The 21,740-nt window shown below is 44.9% G+C and overlaps 1 long non-coding RNA gene across 19 annotated transcripts in view; it reads right to left on the reverse strand.

Moving 5' to 3' along the window:
- The window catches only part of LOC126924473 (uncharacterized), a 105,837-nt gene that overhangs the window by 68,709 nt on the left and 15,388 nt on the right, over positions 1–21,740 (reverse strand). Inside the window, exon 1 of one of the 19 annotated variants that reach the window (XR_007713547.1) lies at positions 21,567–21,576. The exons of 11 other annotated variants lie outside the window; for them this stretch is intronic. This is a non-coding gene — a long non-coding RNA (uncharacterized LOC126924473). Of the gene's footprint in view, positions 1–10,270; positions 10,281–11,682; positions 11,693–13,094; positions 13,105–15,918; positions 15,929–17,330; positions 17,341–18,742; positions 18,753–20,154; positions 20,165–21,566; positions 21,577–21,740 lie in introns of those variants that run through there. 7 more of the 19 variants (XR_007713546.1, XR_007713545.1, XR_007713544.1 and 4 more) reach the window with 7 other exon arrangements.

The raw sequence follows: 21,740 nt of genomic DNA on the forward strand, positions 1-21,740 counted from the left end.
CGTTCGAAACGCGAAAACAAATAAAGTACACAGTATTTTGCGAAGTAAAGAAATTAACGTTCGTTTTATTCTTCGCACCTTTCCATCTACGAAGGCTTATTATTAATCGTAATATGTAATATTTCTTTGGAAATTTTTCAATTCTTGTCTCCTTTAAATAATAAGATTAAATAAAAAGATTAAACGAGAAAAAAAAATTGTATCGTTTTTAGCTACCATAGCGGTTAAACCACACAAAGAGTAGGATATGGATTTAATAGGAAAATTCCCGCCGGTTTTTGTTAACTTTATCCTTTAACAACAACGTTGTTACGTTAAGCGCGTGTAAAGCATCGACGCGTGAACAAACGAACGTCGACGTTAGCACGCGATATCGTTAAATAAGTTACAACCTTTAATTTGTATTTAACATTGGATAAGTTTTAAACTAGTTTAAATACTTAAAAGCGCATACTTTGTTCCGCAACGATTTTCAGGCACTTCGACGGGTAGATTGTAAAACAACTGGATCTCTCCAACAAATCCAATTTCCATTACGCAATCGGGGAAGGTGGTGCGGGAAGTTGAGAGCAGAGCAGGCGTGCGGTTTCTGGCGGAAGCCAACGCCGCCACGAGCGCATAACGGCGCATTCTATGGAATCTGTAAATTCATAAGCGGCGGAACATCTTCCGGCCGTGCATCTTTCTCCTGGTCAGACGAGGGTAGCTAGAACGTTTCCCGAAGCGAATCCTCCGTTCCTTCTCGTTGAACGTCATCTCTCCCGATATCTTTGAACGGACGAGCGTGTCAGGGGCGGCTGGAAGTTCGCTTCACGACCGACCGAGACGACTGTTGAGAGGGCGGAGGAGGATGCGAAACGTCACGGGCGAAAGAGGCACGGAGAAAGGGAAAAAAGCCATCGTTCACCATCGATTTCTCGAGGCAGGTCCGGGTGAGTGACGGTGGCATGGAGTAAACTCCGTGCTATAATTGAGTTCGACGTGGCTTGAAGAATGGCCGTACTACGATGCAACGGGCGCGTGCACGCGCGCACCTGCTCTCTCTCTCTCTCTCTTTCTCTCTCTCTCCACGTGAGACCGTATACAGACTCTATACAGGGTAGGGCGAAAATAGTAGCATAGCCGGAAAAAATAAGTCGAAACAAAGGAATGAGATTTTTTTCACACGAGACTTCGTTTTCGAGAAAATGGATATTGAAACTTTATCAGGTAGATCGAGTTTGGCTAACTTCGGGCTAGGTAGGGCCACGTAATTAGAAAAAACTATAGGAGATTATTCTAGCCGTGAAAATAAGTCAAAAGCCTGTAACAAAGTTTTTCCCGCAAGATGCTTCGTTACCGAGGAAAATAAATCTGATTTAATATCGCGCGCCAATATAAAACAGAGACTCTTCCTCAGAGAGTGTATTTAATTATAACATACCACCGATAAGGTTTTAAACGAACGATCGATATTTCATATATCTATCGATCCCACAAGAAGATAGTAAATATTTCTTTCGATCGTTAGCTTGCCACTAGTTGGTACATTTGATCGATAGTCACGCATCGTTAATATAAATCGCGCAGTATTGTATTTAGTAAATCGATATTATACGAACTTCATTTCTGCAAGGTGTATACTCATTTTTGCCACTCACTGTATGTATACAGTGGATGTTATTTCTGCAGGTAAGTCTGCACGAAGGGTGAGTTCTGGGAGACGAGCAGACGGTTGATGGCGCGCACTCTTTTTATCCACGATTTTGCCACTCATCCCGTGACAGTTTAATTAATTACTTTTAATGAGCACAGACGCGCTTGATCTCGCACGCGAACACCAGCTGCTGCACCGACTACGTAATTCAACGTGCATGCGACAACGGAGGGCGCGCGTCTAATGTTTTCTTTAAGAGGTTGCCTCGGGTAACGAATTTCAGGTTATTCGTTGGAACCACTTTCGTTATATTTCCACTTCTTTTTAATTAGTCGCGACTATTTCATTCGTTATTTTTCACCTAACGACATTACGTTCCTTCGTTATAATAATTGACCTGTTAAAGCGAAGAATCGGCGATTTATCGACGAGAAGGGTAGAATTGAAATTCAAATGACGATGATGTCTGCACATATGGTTCGACAAAAGAATTTATATGCCGAGTCGTGAATAGAAAACACGAGGATACCGTTCGAACGAGCAATATCGTGAAAGTTAATAACGATCACGCACCATTTACAAAAACGAGACTTTTTCGAAATGGTTGTTCCATTTCGTTACTCGCTGTTAAAGGTAATCACCCCAGAACGGTGGAAAGAGAGTGAATGTAATGGACCGAGGTTTTCTATCGAAGCTTCTACTGGTAATAGAATTGAGAACTTTGTATACGTTACTAGATATATATTTGAATATTTAATGAAGTAAAATCTAGCAGCTAAACGTACTAAATTCAAGTTGCTGTATTCTCTTCCATATACATCGTAAATTCTATTTACGTTTAGTTGTAAATGGAGACTTGTTATAAAACAAACTATCTAAAATAAAAATGTTCTATTTAAAAAAAAAGCGTAAACGATACCAGTGCTACAATATTGGGGCAGTTGAAGCAACGTTTGCCAAAATAGACCCTACAGTAAATACTAAAACATCAAAAGCAAAAAATCGAATATTTTGCAGTCGACCGAATTGCGTCAGTTTTTAAATAAATAATTCTGCATAACGATATGATCAACTAGGCCGTTAATTGCTACAAAAATAAATTTTCACGATATAGGTTGGGTCAAGTATTTATTATCCAAAATGAAGATAATAAACAAAGACAAATAATTATTCCGCCGTATGAACAAATGAAATTATTTGAAGAAATAAATTATTTCAAATTGATCTGTTTGCAGAATACATATTTGGTTATTTCAAATAATCATACGAAATAACAAATTATGACTTCTCATACATGATAACAAACATATTAATTGTCATAAATTATTTACTCTTAAAGCATCTCCATATTAAAACTCCATCATCAAATAATTGCAGACTCACTAATCATGGAAAATCATTCAGACGATATAGCAAAGGAGGAGAAGCATTATTCCAAATAAATATATTTTGTATTGACAAATTTTATTTTAACGTGTCTATGCCTGTATCTCTTTGCTTGCTGTTAAAGTATTGTAAAACTTCAAGTTCTGTCTAGGAATAAATTATTATCTTCCTGAGTACTGTATTTGCCTTTTTCTCAGGCTCGATATGAAACTTGTCGTGAATCTGAAACTCCATTTCCTGCGTGCAAGGAAACATCCTTTGGAGCATGTGAACAATTATACGATTTACGATTCTTCGATAGATATATCGTGCAATCGATATCTTTCATTTATTATATTTAGTTACTTCGTTTAAAAGCGTGGGCAAGAAAAGGCAGCAACGAATTTCGTTTAAAATTAAGTGGAAACGACTAGAGTGAAAATCTACTTTTGGTACTACGTTTTCAAGATATGTGCTAGACAATCTCCAGTTGCGTAATAGGAGCTTTTCAGTATTTCTTTTCATATCTGGAAGACAAGATATTACGTATCCGTGGTACGTATCCTTCTCCCTTCGCACACTGTTCCATCCGACGGAACAGAATACGCGAGGGTTTTCATTGGCAAGTTTATGACACGTTTCCGAATAAAATAGAATTACTACTGAGACGGGATGTTAATATATTATAGATAATGATAATCCATTACTTGCGATAAAAGGATTACGGCGATGAAAGGATAATAAGGGGTTCTTTGTTCTAAGCAACTAAAGAAACGCAATAAATTTGTTGTTTTTGATGACGAATGAATAAAATATGGTACACGATTATTCGTAAATATATGCAAATACATGCGTATGTAATAATACATATATGTATTATTAATCGATTTTTATTAACGACAGGATACCAATACAACGCCAGTGATACGATCAATGATCGAGCTGACATCCTATATATATATCCTTTCCTGTACCATATATTAAATCCTTTCTATTGTTAAGTATTTTTCAGAAAGATTTCAAATATTGAGCTTCAACCACATAATGCTTATACCATCCAAATATTCGCCAATCTTCAATCTCAACATTTCAATATGAAGCGTATATACTAACCAAACCTAACCCGAGCCGACAAATATTGACAATATTATTGATCGTATGCAGGCCCCTTAAGATTAATTTGACTAACAACGTTCACGTTAGGATTGTGTTCCACTGTGAACATAGGCTTCATAATCTTGCGAATGGAATAATCCACACGATTTAATTCGCGAATAAAAGAAGCCCGTACAAAATCGTACAACAAGATAAATCCGTACGCTATGCTTACTTATATAATTAATTAAAAACTTCCACGGCTATTTGATAATTGCTTTCCACCATATTATAAGGTATTTGTACCTTATATTTTCAAAAGTATATTAATTAATTTCTAGGAAAAATGTATTATTATTTGATTTTAGATTGATTCGAAAACACGCATTCGTACAAGATATACAAATCCATAGTTGCACGATATCGATGTAACGTCGATTGTTTTTCGTTTTGTTCAGTCTTCGTTATACTTTGTTTCCTGACGTTTGGCCGCGACGAACCTGAGCCCACAATTTTTTGGCTTTTACGCGATTATTTACGGCACGGCCAGCGTGTATTCACTTGACCGACTGCAATCAGCAAAACAACCGGCCTCCGCTTTCGCCGAAAAGCGGAAAGCCCCGTCCAGCTTCCTGCAATTGTCCGCGTTGTCCGTTAATTTTGTATCTTTTAATTCCTCTTTCGCCACGCACGAATATATATCTTCGTACTCTTCAACCTCGATTTTCCGTACACCTCTGGTGACCCGTGTGTTTCCGTGGTTTCACTCACGATCAAGTTTCGCTATTTTTCAACGCTCGTGTCCGCATTCGATTTTTGCCCGACAACTTGTCACGCGCCTAGTTGCTACCCAGCTAGGGTTTCTTTTTTGCCATTTCCTGACGAGAATGCAGCAAAGAGAACGGATGTAGGCTTCGGAAGTCGTGCAAACGGCCGAAGCATGCGAATGAAATTTCTTTCACCACTAAACAATAGTCGTTTGATGAGAAGAACACTCCAAAGGTTGCTGTTGATGGCATGGTGTGAGAGTGCTGGTTGCATGCATATTATTGGGTTGACGAAAGACGATGTGCAAACTGATTTATTATTTGTAAGCGGTAGATTCCACACTAATAGATTACATAGAAATATCTCTGCGATTGTGCAGTCGTGTGATTTTAGTTTTAATCGAATCATATTTGAATTATATATGTTGAAATATTGAACTAATTCATATTTGAAGTGTTATAAAATTACATGTGTCGATTAATAATGAAACGGGTGGAAGTCGCGGAAGAAATTGAAGACAATATAACAAAAACTTTAGTTATCTTTAGTAACTAAAATAATTAATTCTATTAATTTAATAATTTTACCTTGAAGTAGCGAAGAATCACAATATTTATTTGTAAAATATAGGATAATCTTTTCCATTGTCTAGAAGTTTCGTTTAATCTTTTAAGGTTTCAATTTATAATTAATTTCGCTCGCGAATTTGATTTCTGCGAATCAAATATTAAATTACGAATCGGGTTAACAACGATGCGCAACGCGCGCAATGGAAAAACGTAAAACCGAAAATATACTAACGTGTTAATTTGACATCCTGTATTGTTTTAAAGATACGCACATTGAACTTTTGTTTGATATCGAATTTCGGATTGGATCATAATGCACGTTTGGAAATGTACAAATACAAAATGTATAGAGTAACCCTATATTTTATTTATGAAATTTCAATTAAATTCACAGACGTTAATATAATACGTTTCATTTGTAACTGCTGTCATTTCTCTAATGTATCATATCCGATCTTCTTACGCAAATTTTTGATAAAATTTAAATCAGGCAAGTATAAATATGATGAACTATTCCAGATATGTATATGGAAGGAACTCTTGTGACGATTTAAACATTCACTCACAAACACTTTTATTAGCAATTTCGTTTTTTGATTCAATATCACGAGGCACAGTATCTCTCCACTTCTTACACCACGTAATTAAATTGTTATGTCGTAATTATATCGATTGATCGATACACATATGCCACTGTGGTAGTACAAGCTAGACACTAGTATGTTTAACCAAAATTACGATTAACAGCGTTAATCCTTAACAGCATAATGCACATGTACTGTATCATTTTTACCTTATCGAAGAGATAAATTTATTATCGCTAGATCGCGGATATTTATACAAATTCGCATTTCTTTTACCCACTAAGTATTATAACGAATATTATACTTTGAATATTTTATGTATTTTTGTATATTATATGCAATCCGTGAATTTGAATACTTTTAAATTTCCCATAAATGCGTAGGAATCTAAAATTAGCACATTTAACCATTGACCATTCCAGCTCTTTTTACGTTACAGAGTCCTGACGCTATTAATTCTACCTGAACGTAGCGTGGTTATTATAAGACAACAGAAAAGCATCTTCGTCGCGTTTGCCAATAATCCACGCTCATTTCCATCTAAAGTAAGCGTTCGGTAAACGCCCTTTTTTCCTCGCATGATGGATTGCGTAGATTTCCAACGTGCGTCGATCTAACGGCATGCAGGCTCGTTCGATAATAAATCCCACGCACGTATCTGCTCTTCTGCCGGCCTGTATCCTCGGTTTGATTATTTCATAGTCGGAACGATTACCGAAGACAGCTGAGTAAATACTAACACGACCGGCTCGTTCGCCGACGTGACTGCATTTTGAGCCGGTGCTCTCTGCTTTAAGCGGTGATCATCGAGCGGTTCGTCCGAGCTTATACGTGCGTTGTAAACATAAAAGAGAGAGAGAGAGAGAGAGAGAGAGAGAGAGAGAGAGAGAGAGAGAACGTATTAGACCGATGTCCAAAGTGTGATTTACAAAATGTGGAAAACTTGGTTTGCTGCATTTCGTCGAAGTATAGGTTCGCCGTTTCCTTGCGTTATGTTTAGATATCCCTACTGTTTCCTGTTTTGTAATTTTTTCGACAGTTTCAAACAGATCGTGCCAGAGCGTAAAACTATGTAGTTTTCATTAAAATAAACGAAATATTCTTAATGATCGCTTCTGTAAAGATCATTTGTTATTCAATTGTAACAAATCTTTCTAAATAACACTCCTTTATCGAGAAGTCCATTTTTCTTTGAACGGAATATTCGAGCAATTTGGCAAACTGAATAAAAGTTCAAGGAAATTTTCTTGTAATAAATTGCAGTGAAGTCGACGCGTTATTTTTCAGGCGAGAACTAATCGTGGCGAACCATAGGAATGATAGCAAGCGTTAGCGACCTCCGAGTTTGTATAGTCGAACCGGATAGTTACGTCAAGTTTCCATGCACGACTTCATAAAGTTTGCAAACCACTGGGCTACCGGATGGACCGTGGTTTTCGAGGGAAATACCTTGAAGAGGGAGTCTCGAGTTTCGTCTACAACCCAGCACCGATGCTCGACGTATTTATTCGTGGAATTCTGGAATTCGTTTGCGCTCCAGATACCGCCGCTGTCTTCTCGTATCCGTATGCCTACGTAAGAAACGAGCGTCCTGACGTCTGGATATAATTTTTATGTCCTATCCAAGGTACTACATCTTTCTGTCGATCCGCTGTCGCCGATCCTTTGTTCCCGTCCTTTCCTTTATTCTTAGAAACATGGCCGACCGTTTACCAGACGACGCATGCCAGTTTTCGTTCCTGCAGATGCCAGGTAGATGTGTCTGACTCTGCTCGTCCTTTTCCACTTTGAAATACCTCGATCCGTTTGCCATCACGTTCCCTCCAATCCACAAAATCCAGGCCGATGCTCGAGGAAAGACACGGCTCACTCGTCGAAACAAATACACCGAGAACGCAGCCGTTGAAGTTTAACGTAAATTTCGCGAAAATAGTGTATCTATTCTCAAGAATCTGCAGTCCGTAAGACCTCGATGATACCTCTTAGTTAGAATATTCGTTAGGTTGTAACAGGTACAGATCCTTAATTTGTTGTTGATTCGATAAAACATTATGTATTGTGATTTAGTTCTCTGAAGTTTATGTCAAAATATATGTTGTCTGTACAGTATGCTTTTTGACAATATATTGTCTTATTACTTGTTTGTAAAACGTTCACGAATCGAAATTATATATATTACGTGCTTGATTTCCGATTTAATAAAGGGGGATCAAGAATGGGATAAGTCGAAGATGGTTGACATAGTATAAAAAGCGCTCCGGTATCTCGAACGAGGTACAGGAATATGTGTAACATTCAATGATTTTCCGAGTCCTACCATTTGGATGTCACTCGATCCCATAAACCATTTTCATGTTACATACGACGTCATCGATAAAGTATAGGATTATTTGAATTGAAATTGAGGTCTTGTATAAAATTATAAGTAAAATGTAAGACAAGATATATTATAGTCCTAACAAAGAAGTAAAATGTAAGACAAGATATATTATAGTCCTAACAAAGAATAGTATTTCGTACTCGATCTTCATAAATATACTAAAACAAAGACATTAAACAAATCATGCGACTTAGAATAAAAGCCTAACTATAATGTTTCAAATTAACAGTCCAACATAAAACTAAGATTTAAAATTAAGGCTTTAATCTAAGATTTAAAATTAACAATTAGGCTTTAAAAAAGAATAAGTTCCTCGCGATTCCTCGCAAACCCTCGCCATTCAATAACTAACTAGGTATTAGCGTAGTTCTTAGCTTGGTATCGTCTTCCAAAAAAAAAAAAAAAAAAATATTAATCAGTTGATTAATCTTTGGAAAACGATGTCAATTACCAGGTCTCACCACGAGGAGGTGACTACGCAAGAGACCCGCCCATGGGTTATTTAACTTTATACATCCATCTCGACATTCAACCCATTGGCAGAATGTCGAGTTCTGACTCTACTTGACCATGGGCCTGCGTAAAGAAATAGTTGTTTCGTACCATAACTGCGAAACACATATCTCCAACGCAGCACTTACATGAATCTTTACAAACGTAGAACAAAACATACATAACGCAACATCTATCTCCCACGCAACGATTACATCGATCAGTACAAATATCGTACAATAATTCGCATCCCTATTGGCAGCATTCGGTACCAAAGACACATTTATCTATCTTGGAACGAATCAAAGAAAATGAAGCTAACGAACGAACTAACAAACTTACGCGACGTACCCCCGTGCACCGGATAACCCGAGGGATTAGCGGAAAGCCCAAGTATTGACCATAATTCGATTCCTGTTTCGCCGTTCGAAACTTATACGAGTCGCGGTCGATGGCGCTGACCGATGATGCCAGTGATCCGCTGGTGATCCAGCCGTGGATCCAGCACATAGGCCGGCAACTTAACACACTCCAACTGAACATGTGGAACCCGGGGAGGGGCCGCTGAACAGGATTACGAAGGCAGAGGCCTCAACTGAACAGTGGGGCCCACCCCTGTGGAGGGGCCGCTGAACAGGATTACGAAGGCATGATCTTCGACTGAACAGTGGGGCCCACCCCCGCGGGCCCGAACAGGATTACGGAGGACGTGAAATTACAGGTCCCTGCCCGAGTACCGAAGTACCAATCGGACAGGAGTGCAGATCCACGACTGAATCCCCAACAGATTCGCAAGCATCAGTGGCGCGACGACAACTCCCGCAATCCGGTGCGAACGTCGAACAGTGGTCGAGCAGTCACCAAGACTGAGGTGTGCTTGGGCCGCCTTACGAATCCAAAGAGTTGTTCAGTGCACGTTGACCCGCACGTACCCGGAATACGCACGAGCGAGTACGTCACGGGACAGTTTGAAACAACTGAGCGATCGCAAACCGACAAATCGCGGGTACAATTTTTCGTTCCAAGATGGATAAGTATCGTTGTACAGAATGAGCTCACAATGCACTTAACATAGATATCTATCTTACGATTAATTAAGGCTAAAAAGCACGCATTCCGCGGTGTCCCCCGGTGTCCCCCGGTGTCCCGCGGTGTCCAACGGTGTCCAACGTTGTCCAACGGTGTCCAACGGTGTCCAACGTCGTCCAACGGTGTCCAACGGTGACCTACGATGCAGCCCAGTCTGGATCATCCAAAATTCTTTTGGCGGCATTTGGAGATCCAAACTGGGCTGCTGCGTAGTTCTTAGCTTGGTATCGTTTTCCAAAGATTAATCAACGGATTAATTTTTTGGAAAACGATGCCAATTACCAGGTCTCACCACGTGGAGGTGACTACGCAAGAGACCCGCCCATGGGTTATTTAACTTTATACATCCATCTCGACATTCAACCCATTGGCAGAATGTCGAGTTCTGACTCTACTTGACCATGGGCCTGCGTAAAGAAATAGTTGTTTCGTACCATAACTGCGAAACACATATCTCCAACGCAGCACTTACATGAATCTTTACAAACGTAGAACAAAACATACATAACGCAACATCTATCTCCCACGCAACGATTACATCGATCAGTACAAATATCGTACAATAATTCGCATCCCTATTGGCAGCATTCGGTACCAAAGACACATTTATCTATCTTGGAACGAATCAAAGAAAATGAAGCTAACGAACGAACTAACAAACTTACGCGACGTACCCCCGTGCACCGGATAACCCGAGGGATTAGCGGAAAGCCCAAGTATTGACCATAATTCGATTCCTGTTTCGCCGTTCGAAACTTATACGAGTCGCGGTCGATGGCGCTGACCGATGATGCCAGTGATCCGCTGGTGATCCAGCCGTGGATCCAGCACATAGGCCGGCAACTTAACACACTCCAACTGAACATGTGGAACCCGGGGAGGGGCCGCTGAACAGGATTACGAAGGCAGAGGCCTCAACTGAACAGTGGGGCCCACCCCTGTGGAGGGGCCGCTGAACAGGATTACGAAGGCATGATCTTCGACTGAACAGTGGGGCCCACCCCCGCGGGCCCGAACAGGATTACGGAGGACGTGAAATTACAGGTCCCTGCCCGAGTACCGAAGTACCAATCGGACAGGAGTGCAGATCCACGACTGAATCCCCAACAGATTCGCAAGCATCAGTGGCGCGACGACAACTCCCGCAATCCGGTGCGAACGTCGAACAGTGGTCGAGCAGTCACCAAGACTGAGGTGTGCTTGGGCCGCCTTACGAATCCAAAGAGTTGTTCAGTGCACGTTGACCCGCACGTACCCGGAATACGCACGAGCGAGTACGTCACGGGACAGTTTGAAACAACTGAGCGATCGCAAACCGACAAATCGCGGGTACAATTTTTCGTTCCAAGATGGATAAGTATCGTTGTACAGAATGAGCTCACAATGCACTTAACATAGATATCTATCTTACGATTAATTAAGGCTAAAAAGCACGCATTCCGCGGTGTCCCCCGGTGTCCCCCGGTGTCCCGCGGTGTCCAACGGTGTCCAACGTTGTCCAACGGTGTCCAACGGTGTCCAACGTCGTCCAACGGTGTCCAACGGTGACCTACGATGCAGCCCAGTCTGGATCATCCAAAATTCTTTTGGCGGCATTTGGAGATCCAAACTGGGCTGCTGCGTAGTTCTTAGCTTGGTATCGTTTTCCAAAGATTAATCAACGGATTAATTTTTTGGAAAACGATGCCAATTACCAGGTCTCACCACGTGGAGGTGACTACGCAAGAGACCCGCCCATGGGTTATTTAACTTTATACATCCATCTCGACATTCAACCCATTGGCAGAATGTCGAGTTCTGACTCTACTTGACCATGGGCCTGCGTAAAGAAATAGTTGTTTCGTACCATAACTGCGAAACACATATCTCCAACGCAGCACTTACATGAATCTTTACAAACGTAGAACAAAACATACATAACGCAACATCTATCTCCCACGCAACGATTACATCGATCAGTACAAATATCGTACAATAATTCGCATCCCTATTGGCAGCATTCGGTACCAAAGACACATTTATCTATCTTGGAACGAATCAAAGAAAATGAAGCTAACGAACGAACTAACAAACTTACGCGACGTACCCCCGTGCACCGGATAACCCGAGGGATTAGCGGAAAGCCCAAGTATTGACCATAATTCGATTCCTGTTTCGCCGTTCGAAACTTATACGAGTCGCGGTCGATGGCGCTGACCGATGATGCCAGTGATCCGCTGGTGATCCAGCCGTGGATCCAGCACATAGGCCGGCAACTTAACACACTCCAACTGAACATGTGGAACCCGGGGAGGGGCCGCTGAACAGGATTACGAAGGCAGAGGCCTCAACTGAACAGTGGGGCCCACCCCTGTGGAGGGGCCGCTGAACAGGATTACGAAGGCATGATCTTCGACTGAACAGTGGGGCCCACCCCCGCGGGCCCGAACAGGATTACGGAGGACGTGAAATTACAGGTCCCTGCCCGAGTACCGAAGTACCAATCGGACAGGAGTGCAGATCCACGACTGAATCCCCAACAGATTCGCAAGCATCAGTGGCGCGACGACAACTCCCGCAATCCGGTGCGAACGTCGAACAGTGGTCGAGCAGTCACCAAGACTGAGGTGTGCTTGGGCCACCTTACGAATCCAAAGAGTTGTTCAGTGCACGTTGACCCGCACGTACCCGGAATACGCACGAGCGAGTACGTCACGGGACAGTTTGAAACAACTGAGCGATCGCAAACCGACAAATCGCGGGTACAATTTTTCGTTCCAAGATGGATAAGTATCGTTGTACAGAATGAGCTCACAATGCACTTAACATAGATATCTATCTTACGATTAATTAAGGCTAAAAAGCACGCATTCCGCGGTGTCCCCCGGTGTCCCCCGGTGTCCCGCGGTGTCCAACGGTGTCCAACGTTGTCCAACGGTGTCCAACGGTGTCCAACGTCGTCCAACGGTGTCCAACGGTGACCTACGATGCAGCCCAGTCTGGATCATCCAAAATTCTTTTGGCGGCATTTGGAGATCCAAACTGGGCTGCTGCGTAGTTCTTAGCTTGGTATCGTTTTCCAAAGATTAATCAACGGATTAATTTTTTGGAAAACGATGCCAATTACCAGGTCTCACCACGTGGAGGTGACTACGCAAGAGACCCGCCCATGGGTTATTTAACTTTATACATCCATCTCGACATTCAACCCATTGGCAGAATGTCGAGTTCTCACTCTACTTGACCATGGGCCTGCGTAAAGAAATAGTTGTTTCGTACCATAACTGCGAAACACATATCTCCAACGCAGCACTTACATGAATCTTTACAAACGTAGAACAAAACATACATAACGCAACATCTATCTCCCACGCAACGATTACATCGATCAGTACAAATATCGTACAATAATTCGCATCCCTATTGGCAGCATTCGGTACCAAAGACACATTTAACTATCTTGGAACGAATCAAAGAAAATGAAGCTAACGAACGAACTAACAAACTTACGCGACGTACCCCCGTGCACCGGATAACCCGAGGGATTAGCGGAAAGCCCAAGTATTGACCATAATTCGATTCCTGTTTCGCCGTTCGAAACTTATACGAGTCGCGGTCGATGGCGCTGACCGATGATGCCAGTGATCCGCTGGTGATCCAGCCGTGGATCCAGCACATAGGCCGGCAACTTAACACACTCCAACTGAACATGTGGAACCCGGGGAGGGGCCGCTGAACAGGATTACGAAGGCAGAGGCCTCAACTGAACAGTGGGGCCCACCCCTGTGGAGGGGCCGCTGAACAGGATTACGAAGGCATGATCTTCGACTGAACAGTGGGGCCCACCCCCGCGGGCCCGAACAGGATTACGGAGGACGTGAAATTACAGGTCCCTGCCCGAGTACCGAAGTACCAATCGGACAGGAGTGCAGATCCACGACTGAATCCCCAACAGATTCGCAAGCATCAGTGGCGCGACGACAACTCCCGCAATCCGGTGCGAACGTCGAACAGTGGTCGAGCAGTCACCAAGACTGAGGTGTGCTTGGGCCACCTTACGAATCCAAAGAGTTGTTCAGTGCACGTTGACCCGCACGTACCCGGAATACGCACGAGCGAGTACGTCACGGGACAGTTTGAAACAACTGAGCGATCGCAAACCGACAAATCGCGGGTACAATTTTTCGTTCCAAGATGGATAAGTATCGTTGTACAGAATGAGCTCACAATGCACTTAACATAGATATCTATCTTACGATTAATTAAGGCTAAAAAGCACGCATTCCGCGGTGTCCCCCGGTGTCCCCCGGTGTCCCGCGGTGTCCAACGGTGTCCAACGTTGTCCAACGGTGTCCAACGGTGTCCAACGTCGTCCAACGGTGTCCAACGGTGACCTACGATGCAGCCCAGTCTGGATCATCCAAAATTCTTTTGGCGGCATTTGGAGATCCAAACTGGGCTGCTGCGTAGTTCTTAGCTTGGTATCGTTTTCCAAAGATTAATCAACGGATTAATTTTTTGGAAAACGATGTCAATTACCAGGTCTCACCACGAGGAGGTGACTACGCAAGAGACCCGCCCATGGGTTATTTTACTTTATACATCCATCTCGACATTCAACCCATTGGCAGAATGTCGAGTTCTGACTCTACTTGACCATGGGCCTGCGTAAAGAAATAGTTGTTTCGTACCATAACTGCGAAACACATATCTCCAACGCAGCACTTACATGAATCTTTACAAACGTAGAACAAAACATACATAACGCAACATCTATCTCCCACGCAACGATTACATCGATCAGTACAAATATCGTACAATAATTCGCATCCCTATTGGCAGCATTCGGTACCAAAGACACATTTATCTATCTTGGAACGAATCAAAGAAAATGAAGCTAACGAACGAACTAACAAACTTACGCGACGTACCCCCGTGCACCGGATAACCCGAGGGATTAGCGGAAAGCCCAAGTATTGACCATAATTCGATTCCTGTTTCGCCGTTCGAAACTTATACGAGTCGCGGTCGATGGCGCTGACCGATGATGCCAGTGATCCGCTGGTGATCCAGCCGTGGATCCAGCACATAGGCCGGCAACTTAACACACTCCAACTGAACATGTGGAACCCGGGGAGGGGCCGCTGAACAGGATTACGAAGGCAGAGGCCTCAACTGAACAGTGGGGCCCACCCCTGTGGAGGGGCCGCTGAACAGGATTACGAAGGCATGATCTTCGACTGAACAGTGGGGCCCACCCCCGCGGGCCCGAACAGGATTACGGAGGACGTGAAATTACAGGTCCCTGCCCGAGTACCGAAGTACCAATCGGACAGGAGTGCAGATCCACGACTGAATCCCCAACAGATTCGCAAGCATCAGTGGCGCGACGACAACTCCCGCAATCCGGTGCGAACGTCGAACAGTGGTCGAGCAGTCACCAAGACTGAGGTGTGCTTGGGCCGCCTTACGAATCCAAAGAGTTGTTCAGTGCACGTTGACCCGCACGTACCCGGAATACGCACGAGCGAGTACGTCACGGGACAGTTTGAAACAACTGAGCGATCGCAAACCGACAAATCGCGGGTACAATTTTTCGTTCCAAGATGGATAAGTATCGTTGTACAGAATGAGCTCACAATGCACTTAACATAGATATCTATCTTGCGATTAATTAAGGCTAAAAAGCACGCATTCCGCGGTGTCCCCCGGTGTCCCCCGGTGTCCCGCGGTGTCCAACGGTGTCCAACGTTGTCCAACGGTGTCCAACGGTGTCCAACGTCGTCCAACGGTGTCCAACGATGACCTACGATGCAGCCCAGTCTGGATCATCCAAAATTCTTTTGGCGGCATTTGGAGATCCAAACTGGGCTGCTGCGTAGTTCTTAGCTTGGTATCGTTTTCCAAAGATTAATCAACGGATTAATTTTTTGGAAAACGATGCCAATTACCAGGTCTCACCACGTGGAGGTGACTACGCAAGAGACCCGCCCATGGGTTATTTAACTTTATACATCCATCTCGACATTCAACCCATTGGCAGAATGTCGAGTTCTGACTCTACTTGACCATGGGCCTGCGTAAAGAAATAGTTGTTTCGTACCATAACTGCGAAACACATATCTCCAACGCAGCACTTACATGAATCTTTACAAACGTAGAACAAAACATACATAACGCAACATCTATCTCCCACGCAACGATTACATCGATCAGTACAAATATCGTACAATAATTCGCATCCCTATTGGCAGCATTCGGTACCAAAGACACATTTATCTATCTTGGAACGAATCAAAGAAAATGAAGCTAACGAACGAACTAACAAACTTACGCGACGTACCCCCGTGCACCGGATAACCCGAGGGATTAGCGGAAAGCCCAAGTATTGACCATAATTCGATTCCTGTTTCGCCGTTCGAAACTTATACGAGTCGCGGTCGATGGCGCTGACCGATGATGCCAGTGATCCGCTGGTGATCCAGCCGTGGATCCAGCACATAGGCCGGCAACTTAACACACTCCAACTGAACATGTGGAACCCGGGGAGGGGCCGCTGAACAGGATTACGAAGGCAGAGGCCTCAACTGAACAGTGGGGCCCACCCCTGTGGAGGGGCCGCTGAACAGGATTACGAAGGCATGATCTTCGACTGAACAGTGGGGCCCACCCCCGCGGGCCCGAACAGGATTACGGAGGACGTGAAATTACAGGTCCCTGCCCGAGTACCGAAGTACCAATCGGACAGGAGTGCAGATCCACGACTGAATCCCCAACAGATTCGCAAGCATCAGTGGCGCGACGACAACTCCCGCAATCCGGTGCGAACGTCGAACAGTGGTCGAGCAGTCACCAAGACTGAGGTGTGCTTGGGCCGCCTTACGAATCCAAAGAGTTGTTCAGTGCACGTTGACCCGCACGTACCCGGAATACGCACGAGCGAGTACGTCACGGGACAGTTTGAAACAACTGAGCGATCGCAAACCGACAAATCGCGGGTACAATTTTTCGTTCCAAGATGGATAAGTATCGTTGTACAGAATGAGCTCACAATGCACTTAACATAGATATCTATCTTACGATTAATTAAGGCTAAAAAGCACGCATTCCGCGGTGTCCCCCGGTGTCCCCCGGTGTCCCGCGGTGTCCAACGGTGTCCAACGTTGTCCAACGGTGTCCAACGGTGTCCAACGTCGTCCAACGGTGTCCAACGGTGACCTACGATGCAGCCCAGTCTGGATCATCCAAAATTCTTTTGGCGGCATTTGGAGATCCAAACTGGGCTGCTGCGTAGTTCTTAGCTTGGTATCGTTTTCCAAAGATTAATCAACGGATTAATTTTTTGGAAAACGATGCCAATTACCAGGTCTCACCACGTGGAGGTGACTACGCAAGAGACCCGCCCATGGGTTATTTAACTTTATACATCCATCTCGACATTCAACCCATTGGCAGAATGTCGAGTTCTGACTCTACTTGACCATGGGCCTGCGTAAAGAAATAGTTGTTTCGTACCATAACTGCGAAACACATATCTCCAACGCAGCACTTACATGAATCTTTACAAACGTAGAACAAAACATACATAACGCAACATCTATCTCCCACGCAACGATTACATCGATCAGTACAAATATCGTACAATAATTCGCATCCCTATTGGCAGCATTCGGTACCAAAGACACATTTATCTATCTTGGAACGAATCAAAGAAAATGAAGCTAACGAACGAACTAACAAACTTACGCGACGTACCCCCGTGCACCGGATAACCCGAGGGATTAGCGGAAAGCCCAAGTATTGACCATAATTCGATTCCTGTTTCGCCGTTCGAAACTTATACGAGTCGCGGTCGATGGCGCTGACCGATGATGCCAGTGATCCGCTGGTGATCCAGCCGTGGATCCAGCACATAGGCCGGCAACTTAACACACTCCAACTGAACATGTGGAACCCGGGGAGGGGCCGCTGAACAGGATTACGAAGGCAGAGGCCTCAACTGAACAGTGGGGCCCACCCCTGTGGAGGGGCCGCTGAACAGGATTACGAAGGCATGATCTTCGACTGAACAGTGGGGCCCACCCCCGCGGGCCCGAACAGGATTACGGAGGACGTGAAATTACAGGTCCCTGCCCGAGTACCGAAGTACCAATCGGACAGGAGTGCAGATCCACGACTGAATCCCCAACAGATTCGCAAGCATCAGTGGCGCGACGACAACTCCCGCAATCCGGTGCGAACGTCGAACAGTGGTCGAGCAGTCACCAAGACTGAGGTGTGCTTGGGCCGCCTTACGAATCCAAAGAGTTGTTCAGTGCACGTTGACCCGCACGTACCCGGAATACGCACGAGCGAGTACGTCACGGGACAGTTTGAAACAACTGAGCGATCGCAAACCGACAAATCGCGGGTACAATTTTTCGTTCCAAGATGGATAAGTATCGTTGTACAGAATGAGCTCACAATGCACTTAACATAGATATCTATCTTGCGATTAATTAAGGCTAAAAAGCACGCATTCCGCGGTGTCCCCCGGTGTCCCCCGGTGTCCCGCGGTGTCCAACGGTGTCCAACGTTGTCCAACGGTGTCCAACGGTGTCCAACGTCGTCCAACGGTGTCCAACGGTGACCTACGATGCAGCCCAGTCTGGATCATCCAAAATTCTTTTGGCGGCATTTGGAGATCCAAACTGGGCTGCTGCGTAGTTCTTAGCTTGGTATCGTTTTCCAAAGATTAATCAACGGATTAATTTTTTGGAAAACGATGCCAATTACCAGGTCTCACCACGTGGAGGTGACTACGCAAGAGACCCGCCCATGGGTTATTTAACTTTATACATCCATCTCGACATTCAACCCATTGGCAGAATGTCGAGTTCTGACTCTACTTGACCATGGGCCTGCGTAAAGAAATAGTTGTTTCGTACCATAACTGCGAAACACATATCTCCAACGCAGCACTTACATGAATCTTTACAAACGTAGAACAAAACATACATAACGCAAAATCTATCTCCCACGCAACGATTACATCGATCAGTACAAATATCGTACAATAATTCGCATCCCTATTGGCAGCATTCGGTACCAAAGACACATTTATCTATCTTGGAACGAATCAAAGAAAATGAAGCTAACGAACGAACTAACAAACTTACGCGACGTACCCCCGTGCACCGGATAACCCGAGGGATTAGCGGAAAGCCCAAGTATTGACCATAATTCGATTCCTGTTTCGCCGTTCGAAACTTATACGAGTCGCGGTCGATGGCGCTGACCGATGATGCCAGTGATCCGCTGGTGATCCAGCCGTGGATCCAGCACATAGGCCGGCAACTTAACACACTCCAACTGAACATGTGGAACCCGGGGAGGGGCCGCTGAACAGGATTACGAAGGCAGAGGCCTCAACTGAACAGTGGGGCCCACCCCTGTGGAGGGGCCGCTGAACAGGATTACGAAGGCATGATCTTCGACTGAACAGTGGGGCCCACCCCCGCGGGCCCGAACAGGATTACGGAGGACGTGAAATTACAGGTCCCTGCCCGAGTACCGAAGTACCAATCGGACAGGAGTGCAGATCCACGACTGAATCCCCAACAGATTCGCAAGCATCAGTGGCGCGACGACAACTCCCGCAATCCGGTGCGAACGTCGAACAGTGGTCGAGCAGTCACCAAGACTGAGGTGTGCTTGGGCCGCCTTACGAATCCAAAGAGTTGTTCAGTGCACGTTGACCCGCACGTACCCGGAATACGCACGAGCGAGTACGTCACGGGACAGTTTGAAACAACTGAGCGATCGCAAACCGACAAATCGCGGGTACAATTTTTCGTTCCAAGATGGATAAGTATCGTTGTACAGAATGAGCTCACAATGCACTTAACATAGATATCTATCTTACGATTAATTAAGGCTAAAAAGCACGCATTCCGCGGTGTCCCCCGGTGTCCCCCGGTGTCCCGCGGTGTCCAACGGTGTCCAACGTTGTCCAACGGTGTCCAACGGTGTCCAACGTCGTCCAACGGTGTCCAACGGTGACCTACGATGCAGCCCAGTCTGGATCATCCAAAATTCTTTTGGCGGCATTTGGAGATCCAAACTGGGCTGCTGCGTAGTTCTTAGCTTGGTATCGTTTTCCAAAGATTAATCAACGGATTAATTTTTTGGAAAACGATGCCAATTACCAGGTCTCACCACGTGGAGGTGACTACGCAAGAGACCCGCCCATGGGTTATTTAACTTTATACATCCATCTCGACATTCAACCCATTGGCAGAATGTCGAGTTCTGACTCTACTTGACCATGGGCCTGCGTAAAGAAATAGTTGTTTCGTACCATAACTGCGAAACACATATCTCCAACGCAGCACTTACATGAATCTTTACAAACGTAGAACAAAACATACATAACGCAACATCTATCTCCCACGCAACGATTACATCGATCAGTACAAATATCGTACAATAATTCGCATCCCTATTGGCAGCATTCGGTACCAAAGACACATTTATCTATCTTGGAACGAATCAAAGAAAATGAAGCTAACGAACGAACTAACAAACTTACGCGACGTACCCCCGTGCACCGGATAACCCGAGGGATTAGCGGAAAGCCCAAGTATTGACCATAATTCGATTCCTGTTTCGCCGTTCGAAACTTATACGAGTCGCGGTCGATGGCGCTGACCGATGATGCCAGTGATCCGCTGGTGATCCAGCCGTGGATCCAGCACATAGGCCGGCAACTTAACACACTCCAACTGAACATGTGGAACCCGGGGAGGGGCCGCTGAACAGGATTACGAAGGCAGAGGCCTCAACTGAACAGTGGGGCCCACCCCTGTGGAGGGGCCGCTGAACAGGATTACGAAGGCATGATCTTCGACTGAACAGTGGGGCCCACCCCCGCGGGCCCGAACAGGATTACGGAGGACGTGAAATTACAGGTCCCTGCCCGAGTACCGAAGTACCAATCGGACAGGAGTGCAGATCCACGACTGAATCCCCAACAGATTCGCAAGCATCAGTGGCGCGACGACAACTCCCGCAATCCGGTGCGAACGTCGAACAGTGGTCGAGCAGTCACCAAGACTGAGGTGTGCTTGGGCCGCCTTACGAATCCAAAGAGTTGTTCAGTGCACGTTGACCCGCACGTACCCGGAATACGCACGAGCGAGTACGTCACGGGACAGTTTGAAACAACTGAGCGATCGCAAACCGACAAATCGCGGGTACAATTTTTCGTTCCAAGATGGATAAGTATCGTTGTACAGAATGAGCTCACAATGCACTTAACATAGATATCTATCTTGCGATTAATTAAGGCTAAAAAGCACGCATTCCGCGGTGTCCCCCGGTGTCCCCCGGTGTCCCGCGGTGTCCAACGGTGTCCAACGTTGTCCAACGGTGTCCAACGGTGTCCAACGTCGTCCAACGGTGTCCAACGATGACCTACGATGCAGCCCAGTCTGGATCATCCAAAATTCTTTTGGCGGCATTTGGAGATCCAAACTGGGCTGCTGCGTAGTTCTTAGCTTGGTATCGTTTTCCAAAGATTAATCAACGGATTAATTTTTTGGAAAACGATGCCAATTACCAGGTCTCACCACGTGGAGGTGACTACGCAAGAGACCCGCCCATGGGTTATTTAACTTTATACATCCATCTCGACATTCAACCCATTGGCAGAATGTCGAGTTCTGACTCTACTTGACCATGGGCCTGCGTAAAGAAATAGTTGTTTCGTACCATAACTGCGAAACACATATCTCCAACGCAGC

The sequence above is a fragment of the Bombus affinis genome, chromosome 14 (genome assembly GCF_024516045.1).
Source record: "Bombus affinis isolate iyBomAffi1 chromosome 14, iyBomAffi1.2, whole genome shotgun sequence".
In the NCBI taxonomy this organism is placed as follows: Eukaryota; Metazoa; Arthropoda; class Insecta; order Hymenoptera; family Apidae; genus Bombus; species Bombus affinis.